Source organism: Camelus bactrianus, chromosome 27, assembly GCF_048773025.1.
Source record: "Camelus bactrianus isolate YW-2024 breed Bactrian camel chromosome 27, ASM4877302v1, whole genome shotgun sequence".
In the NCBI taxonomy this organism is placed as follows: Eukaryota; Metazoa; Chordata; class Mammalia; order Artiodactyla; family Camelidae; genus Camelus; species Camelus bactrianus.
This window is the reverse complement of record NC_133565.1, coordinates 18,771,121-18,786,351: the sequence shown is the minus strand read 5'-3', so window position 1 is coordinate 18,786,351 and position 15,231 is coordinate 18,771,121. Positions and strand designations below refer to the sequence as shown.

The following is a 15,231-nucleotide window of genomic DNA, read 5'->3' as shown; positions in this document are numbered from 1 at the left end:
GGTACTTTGGCTGCTGAAAGGTGAGGGGACCTTGATGTCAAGGCGGAGGTGAGATCGCTGAGTTCTCTAAACTGACAGATGGAAATCCTGCTTCAGAACTCATTGTTTGATGTGAGAGACAATGGTGAAAATTTGAATCTTTGAAACAGTTCCACAGGTCAAGATACGGTCAGGCCATTAAAAGTTAAATGAATTGCAACGTGGAAAATCATTGGGAAATGCATTTCTGTGGCAGTTTCTAGGTTGTTTTTTGTTTTTTGTTTTTAGTTTTTTTCTTTGTGATAGCCTTTTCAATGTCATCCTTTAGTTTTCCTCACTCTCTTTGAGCTACCAAAATGCCGAACTAGAACTTTGGGTCCACATAACACCTGGCACATGAATGGAAAATAGCATTCCTCATCTGTAGATACCAAATATCTTTGATGACGGGTTGGTGCTTTCTGGATAGGTTGATAGGTTGAAACTACATGACTAAATGTCATCTATTAACAAAACTGAGTTACCAAATAGCACATGTTAATTGCAGTTAGTCAAAAAATAAAAAAGTGTCTGAAAAAAATTTTTTAATAGTTTCCTTTCTAATCAACTTTCCTCCATGGTTTCCAAATACATGGATCCTCTGTTGCTCCTCTCTTTGAGGGGTGGAGCCTAATCTCCAGAAATGACTCAGAACTACTGGGGAAACTAGGAAATAAGGAGCCATGGTGGCTTCTGATTTGGGTGTGGGCACTCTTTTTCTCCCTCTTGGACCTCTGGCTCTGGGGAAACTTACAGAAAGGTTCACGTGGCAAGGAACCAAAGTCTCTGCCAAGAGCCAGAGAGGAACGGAGGCCTGCCAAGAACTAGGAGAGTGACCTTGGAGCCAGATTCTGCAGCCCCCGTCAGTCTTGAGATGACTTCAGCTCCAGCCAATAGCTTGTCTGCAACCTTAGGAGTGACCCTGAGGCCAAAGCACTCCACTAAGCAGTTCCCAGATTCCTAAGCCTCAGAAATTGTGACATCACGAGCATTTGTTGTTTTAACTTGCCAAGTTTGGGGTTAATTTGCTATCCACCAATAGATATTCAGTACATCCCTAAGAAGTAACTTGCACGATGTCTGGCATTGGCTAGAAAACTAATAAATATTTGTTAAGTGCATGAATTAAAATGAATTAATGAAAAAATAATTTATATCCTTCCATCTTATTCCCTATCTTTTTTATTGCCTTTTAAAAACTAAATTCATGGAAGAGTGTTTCTAGGAGAGGATCTCTTTAATTATTAAGAGTCATTCAACAAATATTTATTGCTGTTACTATTTGTCAATGAACCACTCTCCCATGATGAAATACTTGTGAGTGCATTTGAGCATCTGCCAAGCTTTTATAAAGAAATATTTATTGAAGCACTCTCTGCTTTAAAGAAGCTGAGGACCAGATTTGGGGCTAGGTAGATGCAACTGACCGAGAGGAGTGAAGGATTAGTGGAAGGAAAGACGTTATCTCTACATTGATGTACTCAAGGGAGTCACAGATGAGAAGTAAAATGGACAAACATATCTTTTTGTTTGGCTTGCTCCTTGGCTAGAAACACACTGTTATTCTTATTCTCAACTTTTTGGTATTTTCCTTGAATTGGTCTTCTGATTTTCTTGAAAAAAAAATAAACCCACCCCCAAACAAAACATGAATACATAAAATTTACCACACGTCAACCAGCTGAACATACACCTTGGTTACGTGAGCAGAGTCAGGAATACGGAGTTATCTATTAGAATTATTAAAAGGTACTAATTGTTCAAGCCCTTTGGGACACATCTGCAAATAAATATGACTAATAAATTAAATGCATCTAATTATATTAAAAACATCTAATTATATTAAACCTACATTTCTATTCTGTACACTTTTATATTAAAATGCATCTTTTGATTCCCTTTTTTATATTTGGTAAGCTAAAACACATATTTTAATTTATTTTTTTAGAAGTCCTGGTAGGAGGAACTGGAAAGTATATTCAAGAAAATTTTGTAGAAGGCCTCCTGCTGGGGGTAGAGAACCTCTTTGGGGCCTCTCATTATCCCCATCTCACCTTGCAACTTATCAAGAAAAATATCTTAGCAGATCTTTGGGGTTCATAGCTTCTTTTTGCTCTAAATCCATTATTTCAGCACAGAAAACATGTATGCGTGGCAATTGGAGCAGGTGAGATTTGAGAGGAAAAGCAGTGGAAATGATTGTATTGGGATAAGCTACGTTATGCTGCTGTGACAAATCAGCTCTAAAATATTTAACAAAGGCTTATTTCTTGTTTTCACTAGATATCAGTTGCAAGTTTGCAAGGGGATTCTGTTCCATGTACCTACTCAAGTGCCCAGATGACGGAGGCTCTGTTATCTATAACTGGGCCATCTTGAGTTAATGGATCCTCTGCAGCCACAGCGGGAGAAGAGAGTAATGGAGGGTCTCGTGATCAGAAGTAACATGTGGCCTTTTATCTCTTATCCTGTTGGCCAAAACTAGTCACCTAGCCAAGCATAACTCCAAGGAGTCTGAGAAATATAGTCTTCTCTGTGTTTGGAAGGGAGAGGGAAGCCAGATATTGGTGAGTGCCGGTGATGTCTAACACATAACATAATTCAATCCTTCCAAGGAAGCCAAGGATTAGAAGGGGCAGTATGCTGCATCACAAAATGAGCCAGTGGCAGACTCAATACTGTAATTAAGCCCTTTTGATATTCTTTCTGCTGTTAGTTTATAGTGGATAACTCTTTCCTCCATGGGAGTTGATAGCACAAGAATATTGTAGAGCTACAGAATACATGGAATAAATCATCAAGTGTGAATGAAGAATGATGACGTTGCTGTGATTTTAAATTATCTTCTTGTCTGCTACCCCAGGAAGGGTTTATTTTCTGGTTGTGGCATAGGAGATTTCCAGGCCATACCGTGATGAAGGAAGGTTTTTCTGTCTTACTCAAACACATCTGAATTTTTTAAACTTAAGAGGTAGCAATATCCTGCCTGTTTCTAGACACTTAAACTTCTCAAATAATTTTTAAATATCTTTTTTTCTTTTGCTTCATACGTAATGCACAAGAGATAAGGAGGTTGGATGTCACTGACTTAATTTTACAGATACTCAAGACAATGACATGATATGTCCAAGTTCACGTAGCCAGTTAATGGTGACATTGGGACTAGAATTGAAAGCTCTGATTTTCAAGACCAATGTTAGAACACAAGGTTTGTTTCCATCCTTTTTCCTGGCATTGTAGATTTCCTGATGCAAAATAAATAATTAGGTTTCTTTCTCCAAGCCTCAGGAGTTTTTCAATGGCAAGATGAGAAGCATAATTTGACTCTTAACTTGGGATGCTTTTGCTAGACTCTTATGTGGAGAAAAATACATGTGTTGACATCTGGAAGATGTTACATTGAGGCTCAATGTATATCTCCAGTGCTATTTTGAAATACAGAAATTTTTTTTCTGTCTTTAGTTTCCTTAGTCAGGAATAATAATTATAACTAAGACATGGGATTTAAAAAGTGCCTTTTATATTGCTTGTACTATACACATATTTGCTGTTACTATTACTCAATATTCTGGAATAATCAAGAACAGGGAAGGAAAACAAAACAAAACAAAAGAAGTAAATGCAGCTCTACACATTCTCTTTTCATCTGTGCTTTCTGAGATGCTACCAGAGTGCTGACAGACAATATATGTAATGCATAGAAACTCTGCACAACTGATAAATCTCTGTGGTTAGTGAGGTTCCATTCAGTTGCAATTAATAGAAACTGAGTAGAAGTTGGCTTGATCAAAAAGAGAATACATTGCTTCAAATAATAGGAAAGAACAAGGAAGAGCTAAGTGTGTAAGTAATACTATGACAATTACAATTTTTTTTTTTTAATCTTTTGCTTCTGCTTTTCTTCATGTTGGCTTCATTGTCAAGTAGATTCTCTTCAAGTGGCAGCAAAGATGGCGCCTAATACCTCAAAGATTATATCTTGGTAGTTTAGCTCTTCTTTTCTCTGTAGTTGCATCAAACATTTCAGGGTTGACTTCCATAGGTTTGGATTGGGTCGCATGCCCAGCCTTGGAAAAATCACCATCATTTTGATTGAATGGGTTTCAGTTACATGCCAACTACTGAAACCAGGGGGTGAAGTCTGCCCCATTTAAACCTTAAGGACTGAGAGTAGAGAAAGGGGATGGTGTCCTAACATAAAAATGGAGGTTCTATTTCATAAAGAGGGAATGGATGCTGGGCAGAGAGAAATTACAGATATCTATCTATTCTAGGACTGAACCGTATCCTTGAATACTCAGTAAACACAGGAGAGAAAATAAATTATTATACTCAAGGGTGTTATTTTACATTGAAAGCAAGGAGAGTTAGGATGCTAAGGACAGATGGAAAAGTCTGATAGATGAAATTGGATCTCAGGTTACCTTCTTCTCTTTAACACTACGTTTTCCCAGAGCTTTGCACATGTAATAGAGGTAGATAACATCTTCTACATTTTCACTTTTTATAGAAAAATATGTTGGGGAAAAGGTGTATAGGATATAAAACAAAAAAATTAAAACCTTGTAAGTGATCGGTCTTCTCCAAGTAAATAAATACAGAGATACTGGTCTATTCTTTAGATAAGATCACTTTTTAATCCCCTTAAAGTCCCTGTTATTCAAATGGATTTGCCTTTGCTTAATCTGTAAGCAGTGCTGTTCCCAGGCACAGCTGCATTCAGAAGAGAAACCTTGTCTTTGATGTTCTGTAGGTACCAGGCACTGCTTCCCTAAGTCCAGAGTACAGTTATGGGACAGCCACTTCCTTCTTCAAATCACATCCAGCTATCTGTGTGGACAAAGCCTATCATTTTCATCCATTTATCATGTCTGATGTGGGTGGAACTCACTTTCAACAGTCATACATAAAATATCCTGTAAGTACCAACTAAATTCATACAAATCCATCAACAGGCTATGCTGGTAAACAAACCCTATCAACTGATATTTGCATAGCACATTCCTGTTTCCTAAGTTCTTGCATGTAAAACATCTCACTTGATCATCTTGGGAACTTTGAGAGGCCGGCAGGGCAGATAAGAATATTATTCTTCTCATGTCAAAAAAGTGATGAAACAGAGATGGAGTGATCTATTCGAACTGGTGATTAATTTGTGTTTTAAATTCCAGACCTCAGGTTTTCCCCACTACATCTTCTTGTCTGAGTTTGGGTGAGGGCTGCTGTGTTGGCTAGAAGGGAAGAAACACAGCTCAGGAATCAAGTGACCAAGGCTTTGAAGGCTGACTATGTTGATTCTCAGGTGAATGACCTTGGGCAAAATTTCTCCATCTTGTAGCCTCAAGTTACTCAACTATACTTTTTTTTTTGTACTTCATTTATTTATTTTTATTGAGTTATATTCAGTTTTACAATGTTGTGTCAATTTCCAGTGTAGAGCTCAATTTTTCAGTTCTACATGAACATAGATATATTCATTGTCACAGTGTTTTCTCTGTGAGCTACCAAAAGATCTTGTATGTATTTCCCTGTGCTATACAGTATAATCTTGTTTATCTATTCTACGTATGCCTGTCAGTATCTACCAATTTCAAATATTGTTTTTTTAATCATTCCATACCCTGTAGGAGCCGTGTGATGATTAAATGAAGTTATGCATGGACAGTGCTTAGGAGAGGACCTGTGTGCGGCTCCTGCCCCAGTGTGCTAAGCTGTTGTTACTGTTGTGATCATAGGCCTCTAAATGTATATTTAACTTGCTTTCACAAAGAGAAATAAAGAACTGAATCATTCACCTGGATTGCTCCATGCTTCTGCCTCTATTAACTGCATCTTTCAGGTATGAGTAAAATGGGAGAGTGAGTTGCTTGAGTCAGGCTTTTATCTCGCTATGCTTGTGTCTGATTGCTTGATCTATTTTTTTCCCATTCCAATCATCCACCATAAAACCCAGTATATGATATTTGTACTGAAAAGATGATAAGGTTAATACTATTTTGCAAACTCTGGGAGATAAGTGTAAATGCTGCAATATGATTAAGCAATTAAGTTTAGACTTATGTAAACAACCACCACCACTCATTGGCCAAAATAAGCCCCAAAGAAAGTATTTCTCCCATTTTAATTTGTTTTGAACTTTCCCCAATTCAGACGGCATTATAGATTTTCCCAGTGCTCGCTTTATAAAAGATACACCAGTGATTTCCACACAAACCCAGCACCGTTCTTCTGTAATGCTGACTTTGAATACAATAACCAAAACATTCATTTCATTTGAAAAGACCCTGATCAGAGGTGATTTTGTAGAGTAAATGCAAATGGAGATAGAAAGCATGTTCCTGAGGAAGGAGTAGGCTTTCCTGTTGGTCTGGATGGTTTCTTTAGTCCATTCAGTGTGTCAGAATTGGAGCTCAGTGATGGGGAACAGTGGTTCATGGACGAGACCAAGTCCCTGCCAAGTGGAGCTTGCGGTCTAATGCTGGAGACAGAGTAAGCAGATAATGGAAAGATGGCGATTGAAGGATGAAGGCTGTGAGTGCATGTACAGGCAGCACCTAACTCAGGTTTGGCGAGTTTTTCTCAGAAGTGATGACATCAAAACAGAGGGCTGATGGATGCTTGTGAGTGAGCCAAGTCAGCGTTTGGTAGGGGGAGAGAAGAGGAAGCTATTCCAGGCCAAGGGAAGAGCAGTAAGGAGTGGGGGAACTTAGCTGGATTGCAGAGCACAGAGTTCAAGGAGAAACCCGGCAGGAGAAAGGGTAGGGACCAGAATGGGGAGAGAGAGTGACCATGGAACCTTCTCCCATTCCTAACTCCAAATCCTTTAAGGAGGAAATGACCCGTGCTGTCTTGGTTTCTTCCAGCATAAAGATGAATTACCTTAAACCCAGACTTTCTGGGGATTGAAGGAAAATAAAAATGACTCAACACTATTATGTACCAGGCACAGTTTTAGTTACTTTACATTGATTTAAACTTAAAACTGGGATAGGCAATATTGTTCTACCTATTTTATAGATAAGGATATTGAGGCAAGGGGAGTGAAATGATTTGCCCAAGGAACTCAGCGGATGAAGGCAGAACCAGGACTGAAACCCAGGAAGTCTGGCTCCAGAGATTGTGCCTGCCATAAGGAATGCTTGTAGGAGTGACGTGTCCCATGCACTGATGCAAGAATGCCTTGTAGAGCTTCCAACAGTGCCATAGCAACCACAGAAAATTCTTCTGACATAAGATAAGATACTTACCCTTTTACATATTTTTTAAAAAAAATTTAGGGCAGGGCAATGGTGTAATAAAATGTGCTTATGAAAATAAAGATGTCCTGATGCCCAAATTATAACCACTATTGCAAGTTACAGAGATTTATCATGAAAGAACTTCCAGATACCCTTTATCTTGACTTTTGCTTTTTCTTTAACATGGGTAATGAAACTAGACAGGTCACTGTCCATTTAAGTCAGTAACACTTCCTGGTTTCCAGGAGGTGACAATGGTGACTTTGCCTTTTCAGCACGGTTACAGTTTATGGAAATTTACTGACTAGGTTTTAGGATGACTTATTCAGGATTTTATTTTACTTTGTAATTTTTAAAGTAAAATTTCTATTTTTTTTCTCCTTTAGTAGGTTGTGTGACATTCTTTTGTCCCCAAATGAAAATGCAGGTTCCAACCAGATGTGAAACGTCTTTTTCGGTGTCTCTTTCAGAATCTGATACATTACACTGTCAAAGGTGTAATATTGCTTTTGATGTACCTGTAGTAGCATAAAGTGAAATCCTGGAGAATACACTACACTTTCAAAAAAGAAAGTTAAAGAGGTGGGGGCAGATTAAATAAAAAGAAGCTGAATTTAAACTGTGATGCCTTTATCAAAGGGGCTTGTTGCTGACATTCAACATGACAACCTTAGAATTAACACTGCCTCGCCAACATTTACAGTGCATTCACAACTTCTGACTGCACTCTCCATCCAGAAGAAGAAAGTCATGCTTGTTAAGTGGTTTCAAGTTTGGCAGATTTACTCTGAGAATACTAGTCTGAAAATCAGATGAACAAACAAAAACATCATGTGATATCTGTCTCATCAGAAAAAAAAAGCTTGTATGAAAAATATTTTAGGAACATCTGTATTTGGTTCTTGGAATAGGTCTTTTTCGTTTGTGGGCTTTTTTTTTTTTTTCTTTTTTGCATTGTTTAATTTTTTTGTCCCCGTCAAAAAATATTTGTCTTATTAGATCAGCTCATTGGAGCTTTCTAATCTATTTCCACTTTCCGTCTAGGACATGTGAGCATGGGCAAACAGTTTTTAATTATCCTGATCAAGTGTGGGGACTATCTCTTTGCTGACCCCCCTTGTAATCAACCGGAATCTTCTAGAAGCGGGCAAATTGATTGCTTCTATCTTCCCCAACTAGCCAGAAGAGTGGGTCATATGTTATTCTGCCCCTTTGAAAAATCCACCTCAGTGATTGATTTTATGACTGCCTGTGGCAGCAGATTCCTCAGAATGAATTCTACCAGATGAAGAAGTATTTCCTAACACTTGCTTTAAATTTCCTTAGCATTAACTTCTCTGAGTGGCCAGCCCAGTCTCTTATGGGACAACATGATAAGGATCTGTCTGTTTTACTGCTCAGTACACATCTTTAATGCCAAAGTAAATCTCTCTTAGTTTCCAGCCCAGATTTAGTAATTTTAACTTTTGAAATCGCTCATCATGAGTGAATCCACACTGCACTCGATTTCTTGCCCTGCTCTGGAGCGATGCCACTCCTGAAATAGATTCCTTAAGGTGACAAAGTGAAAACTGGAGACAACGATGCAGATGAACATATATGATCCTCTGCAACGCTATTGTGCTATGCTCTCTCTCTCTCTCTTTTTATCTTCCTGATTTCTCTGCATGTAAAAGGGAAATTCATGGAAGATGATGGAAAGTTGCTTTGAAAATGTTTTTATCTAGTTCATACTCACAGACAGTGCAATGTTCCCTTTTACAGCCTGGGATCTTTTACCCCATTGGAAATGTCCTAAAGGGGCTTTGACATACCTCTGTTCCAATTTCTACATCCCCTCGGGTCAGGGTCAAGCCTTCTTTTTACTAAATAGAATAGACATCTATTCCGTTAAATAAATGGAGACCTCATGCATTAGAGACCAATGAAGTCAAATTATAAATAAAACATCTAACTCTCCCCAAACCACATTTTTCTCTCAATTTTTGCCAAGATGTGCCTCACCTCCACCTGCACCTGCAATAAGATTATTTCTAGTGTCTTCCTTCCATTAATTTTGCAATGTCACTGTCAAGAGGGAATTATCTGATGCCTTAAACTTTTGTAAGATTTTCAAACCTCAAAAGAAAAAATAGCATTTTAGCAAAATATATTTTGTCATTGATTTATTGAGGTGCCTGTGAGAGAGACATGATATTTTATGCTTGTTGAGTAAATTAGCTTCGAAATAGGTATATTTGAATTGAGGAGGCAGGACTCAGAATGACAGACACACAAAAAAAGACAGATCAGATTGGGGTATACAGTGAGGTGAGAATGATTTTAATTTTATTTTAATTATGGTGTTTCCATGGAGAGGAGATGGTAGAGAAGGGAGGAAAGAAGAGGAGGAGAGAGGCCACGTGTAGGGGAGGGTACGACAAATTAGGAATGCCTCTGCAGTGATGCCTTCTTTTGCCCTTCCTCTCATGTTCTTCTTCCCTCTCCACCCTCCCTTCCTCCCTCTGTCTCTCTCTGTGTTCTCTTTCACTTCTGTCAAAGATTATTGAGCGCCTACCATGTGTCAATATTGTGAGAGTTTCCGGGGTACAATGGTAAGACAGAAATGGTCTCTGAACTCAGAGTGGGAAACATGCAGTCAAAAAGCAATTGCATGAAGTCCCTTAGAAGTCATCCTCCAAGAAGCCGGGGAGTGTGGGTTAAGAGCCCATGTCCTAGTTGAGGGGTTTGGAGAGCTCTCCTGAGGGAATCCATGTTAAAACTGATGCATGAGGGATGGGTAGAAGTCAGCCTGGAGAAGAAGGACTTAGGAGAAGAAAAATTCATCCACAAACAGAGCTTGTGGGGGATGAGCTGACGGAAGTCCAGGAGGGCCAGGAGGGCGGGCTTGTGGGGGAGAATTCACTGTGAGGCCATCAGGGCTTGGAGCGCCAGCTGATGCTTTGGGGACAAAACTAAGGACAGTATTTGGAAAGCTATTTGGGGAAACGAAGACGTACTTTTCCCCAAATCGAATAAAGATTAGAGTTGAAATGGTTACCATAAAATCCTTTGAAGTAGCTTTAGAATTTCAAAAAGCAGGACATTAGATATTTAAGAATATACCAAACATCTCTATCTCCATATTCTCCTCCCTATATGGGGACCAGAAGACAGAATGTGGGCAGCCCAGGGAGACTTTAATGGGTGCTGAGGCAGCTACTCCATCTGTAAACTGGCAAAGAGGCTCACCTGGTGTAGAGAAATGTTTTCCTTAAGGGTACTTCTTACAGCATCAAGCGTGTACAACTCAGAGATACCACAGAAAACACCCCCTTTCAGATACTCAGTGCTTTTAAAACTAGCTCTCAAAACTTTTCTTTTTTTGTAGTCAAAGCTATAAAAGTCATAAAAATGAAGCAACTTTTTCACTTTCCCACCCAGTGGGGGAGGCATTGAGTGAAAATGAAAGGTCAAGGCCAAGATGCCCCTGCTCATCCTCTCATTGGTGCAGGAAAATAATGGCAAGGCTCTGACTGCACCTGGAGGCAAAAGCTGCAGTGCCCCTCTTTTCATCCATCCACGTCTCCGTGACTGACAGGAGACCAAGGGACATTCAGCTTCAAGTGAAAAAGGAAGTTTGCGGGAACAGGCCTCCCGGAAGCCCAGCATGGCTCCGCCTGATGGAGCTGTGACTTCCTGGGCATCAAGAAGGCAACGGGGGCCCACATCCTTCTTCCAAATATTCTTGATGAATGAGTTCAACATCTCAGTTCACTAACCTATCTGCTAACCTATCTTAGTTGATCCCTTAATTTTGTTTTAGTTTGACCTAACAAAGGCAAGTGGTTAGGAGAGATATCTAAGATATAGATTCTCTTTTGCAAACATAAGAATATATTCTGAAGCTTGGTTGGGGGAGTTACTGTAAGGTCCAATACCATCATTCAGTTTCTTTGATACCAGAAAAAAAATTAAAGTTGAATATTAAGTATATATCAAGTCATTAAAGAGCCATGACTCACCCATGTTCTCACAGAGCAGACAAATGCTTTGGATGCAGGGGCAAATGGCATGGGGTCAGTGTCTTCATGGTTTAGGTCGATGTATTGCTTAAACATTTGGAATGTTTTATTCAAGGGTTACATGGGATAAAATTCTTTTGCTTAGACATACTTTACTGCAGTTTGTATTAATATTTGATTTTTTAACTTAAAAAGGATTTTAAATTGAAATTGTTTTATTAAAATTATATGTTTAGGGAAAAATAGGAGTCAGGATAACATGTGTGCTCATGCAGATTCGAAGAGGCCACTCTGATATTTTGAGAGGCTATCTTCAACCTCACATGACACCACTGACTGGGCAGCCACAATTGTGGAAACCCCCATGCAGGCAAAGGGCTTGTCAGGCAGGGCTATCATTGTGTCCCCTGGATCCTGGCACACTCCCCAGAACCGTTTGCTGACTCACCTACAGAGAAGAGCCTCAAAATACACTTGTTGAACTGACTTAAATGGTGGAGCCAGTACAGCGGGTGGCATCTAAAGACACTCAAATACCCAACCCCAGTTCCATGCCCGAACACTGCTACTGCTAACTTCTTTCCTGCCTGTGCCCTGTTCCAGATAGAGAAGTATCCGTTAAGTGGGGTAGTTGACTCAAAATAGCAATGACGACAATGATAGTGCAATTAACGACCTAGACTGAGCACTCACTATGCATCAGAAACTATGCCAAGCACTGGGATTTTCTGTGTGGCAGGAGGAGGAGGTATGTTACTATTACTATTTCTGTTTCACAACCAAGGAAGCTCAGGCTTAGAGAAGAACTGCTCAATGTCATAGGACTAGTGCGGGGTGGAGTCAGACCTCCGAGGTGGTTTCTGCTGTCTGATTCTCGATACTGTGCTGTTAATCATTACCCAAACTCACTAGACGGGACCTCATAGTGCAGAATGTTCTAGAAAAAGAGGGAGATTTCCCTGAGCCCTTGTGCATCCAAAGCAAATGTAGAGTGGGAGAATGCTCCCTGGGACTGACTCCTTTCTTCTTTCCTTTGTTCTTCCTTTCTTTTTCTCACAACTCTAGTAAGCTGTGCCCAGAAGTGTAAGTAAGACACTTGAGTGGGGTGGGAGAGACAAACAAGAAAGACCTTGCTGTGCTAAATGGTATAAACTGGTTGTTTATCTATTTTATATATAGTAGTTAGTGTTTGCAAATCTCAAACTATCTTGTTGTCACCCATAATGAAAAAGAATAGAAAATGGATATATGTACGGATATGCATGACTGGGACATTGCTGCACACCAGAAATTGACACACTGTAACAGACTAGACTTCAATTAAAAAAAAAATTTAAAGACCCTACTGGTTCTGATCCTCTGCCCTCTTCCTGTTCTTCCCGCAGGAACTGATGGGCTGAACAGTCTTAACACCTGCCTGTCACCATCCTTTGGAAGACTCCAGCAGACCCACATGTCCTACGGTTCAACTTCTCAAACCTACCCCATTTGTTAATTTCTAAGAAGGATTCTGAACCCTGCTGTCATAGTTCAGCTTTACAGTGATTCAGAAATATTTTGATCCAAACATGCCCTTCGTGTCATGCTTTATTAAGGCGATACGACTCATATTAACGAGTGCCTGCTTTTGGGCCATATGCCTTGAATAAGTTATCGGGTTTCACTGTTTACCCTTAGTTTAAAAAGAAAAATTCCATACGCTCTGACCTCCTGACATCTAAACCCTGCTCATGCGGTTAAAACAGGAAAACTAGTTATCTGATATCATGAAGACAAATCAGCTGGTAGGTGCACTCAAATGTTTCCATTTCCACTGGTGTGAGGGCCTTGTGGGAGCCATAGATTATTTATCAGGAAGGCGCAGGAGAGCATTTCCTTTTTGTTTGTTTGTTAATTTCCAAAATAAACCCAATACCAAGAGATACAGCTACAGCGCATTTATTTCTTATCGTTAGCACACATCGTTATGTCATCATAGAAGAATTGCCCAGAGAAATAGGAAAAAAAAAAAAATGACCACATGGCCCTCCTGCCTGCCTGCGGAGTTGTCTGAGGAAGGAAAATACGGGGGGGATTAGTCAGGCCCTCGGGGTGAGGAGGCTTCTCACCGTGAGCAGTGCGAGGTTAGCCCGGGTGTCTGCAAAGCAGGCTTCAGCAGGTCACCAGAGAGAGGGCATTTCAGAACCCAGGACTTAACCCAGAGGCTTCTGAGCCAACAAGACACTGCTGGAGATTAAGGGCTAGAGTGAGCGTATTCATTCTGTGGACCAAAACCTTAAAATAAGAAATCTCCTTTCTAATTCTGACTTCCTTTTACTTTAGCTGCTGTGTGCTTTTTTTTTTCTCACCAGATTTTACAGGGTACCAAATTGTTCTGTCTTTGGTGCACCTGAGTGCCCTGTTATACAAATTCATCACTAAAGAATGCACTGGTTATGTGGGGAGGTGAGGGGGGTTGCTAGTTTTTGAACTAGGATATAAAAATAATGAACACTTACGAGCAATTGTACCAAGAGGTGTGCTAAGACATGCATGAGACACCTCAGGTAATGCTTAGAACTCTAGCATCTGGGTACTATTACCAAGCCTAATTTCAGTTGAGGAAACAGAATCATGGAAGGGTTAAGCACCTTGCCTGAGGTCACAGAGCAAGTAACTAGCAGAGGCAGGACATGAACCCCTGTAGCTTGGTCAAGTGCACTCTCTAAAGATCAACTCTTTGTTCCTCCAAATGGCAACAGCCTTGGTGTCCACCAGGAATTGCTGGCAGTGCCTGGGTCTCCATCTTTGCTAGAGACCTATTGTGATAACTAATATATACTTTGAAACTCCAAGAAACACATTAGGTCAGAAGAAAATCTGGCAATTTCTTACAAAACTACACACACTCTTACCATATGATGTAGCAATCACATTCTTTGGTATTTATTCATATGAGTTGAAAATTTATGTCCATGCAAAACCCTGCATGTGAGTGTATATAGCAGTTTTATTTATAATTGGCAAAACTTATTTGTCAAGATGTCCTTTAGTAGGTGAATGGATAAACAAACCAGGCAGTGGAATATTACACACCAATAAAAAGAAATGAGCTATCAAGCCATAAACAGATATAAAGGAGACTTACATGCATGTTGCAAGCAAAAGAAGCTAGTCTGAAAAGGCAGCATACAGTATGATTCCAACTGTATGACATTCTAGAAAAGGCAGAACTACCAGGACAGTGAAAAGATCAGCTGTTGCCAGAGGTTTTATGGGGAGGGAGGGATGAAAAGGGAGAACACGGGGATTTTTAGGGCAGTGAAACTCTCTCATATGATATTCTAATCGTGGACACATGTCATCATACATCTGTCAAAACCTGCAGAACATACAATACAGAATGAACCCTAATGCAAATGATGAACTTTAGCTAATAATAATGGGTCAGTAGTGGATCAGCAATTGTGAAAATATATAACACCAATACCAGGTGGTAATAGGGAGGCAAAGTGGAGAGGGGCGTGAGGGGATATGTAGGAACTCTATATACTTCCCACTCAAATTTTCCATAGAACTTAAATTCCTCAAAAAAAAAAAGTCTATTAATTTAAAGAAAGGCTGTTGGTGAGCTTGGTGGGAGGGGCTGGGAGATAGGACTGAGGAAGCAGTTTTGTCCTTTTCTACCTTTCATGTGTCTAGATTACATATTCAAAATAGATTAAAATTTAAGAGTCAGTGAGTGAAGGAAAGAATTCTCCACTTTGAACATGATCCTGAGGCTGTGGCCTCAAGTTTGGCACATTTTTAATAGTGGAATCTTGGTCTCCTGTATTCTCTTTTTTAAAATTTTTTTTTGGGTAATGGGGAGAGGTAATTAGGTTTATTTGTTTATTCTTGGAGGAGGTACTGGGGATTGAACCCAGGATTTCATGCATGCTAAGCATGTGCTGTACCACTTGAGCTATACCCTCCCCCCACCCCTGTCTCCT

The 15,231-nt window shown here is 39.8% G+C and overlaps 1 long non-coding RNA gene across 3 annotated transcripts in view; it reads left to right on the top strand.

The window, feature by feature from the left end:
* Positions 1–13,180, top strand: part of LOC123619072 (uncharacterized) — a 34,469-nt gene extending 21,289 nt beyond the window's left edge. For 2 of the 3 annotated variants that reach the window (XR_006727602.2, XR_006727601.2), the window contains 4 exons: positions 4,772–4,936; positions 5,190–5,320; positions 5,646–5,857; positions 12,646–13,180. This is a non-coding gene — a long non-coding RNA (uncharacterized LOC123619072). The remainder of the gene's footprint in view (positions 1–4,771; positions 4,937–5,189; positions 5,321–5,645; positions 5,858–12,645) is intronic. The other variant, XR_006727600.2, reaches the window with a different exon arrangement.
* Positions 13,181–15,231: the final 2,051 nt, after the last annotated feature.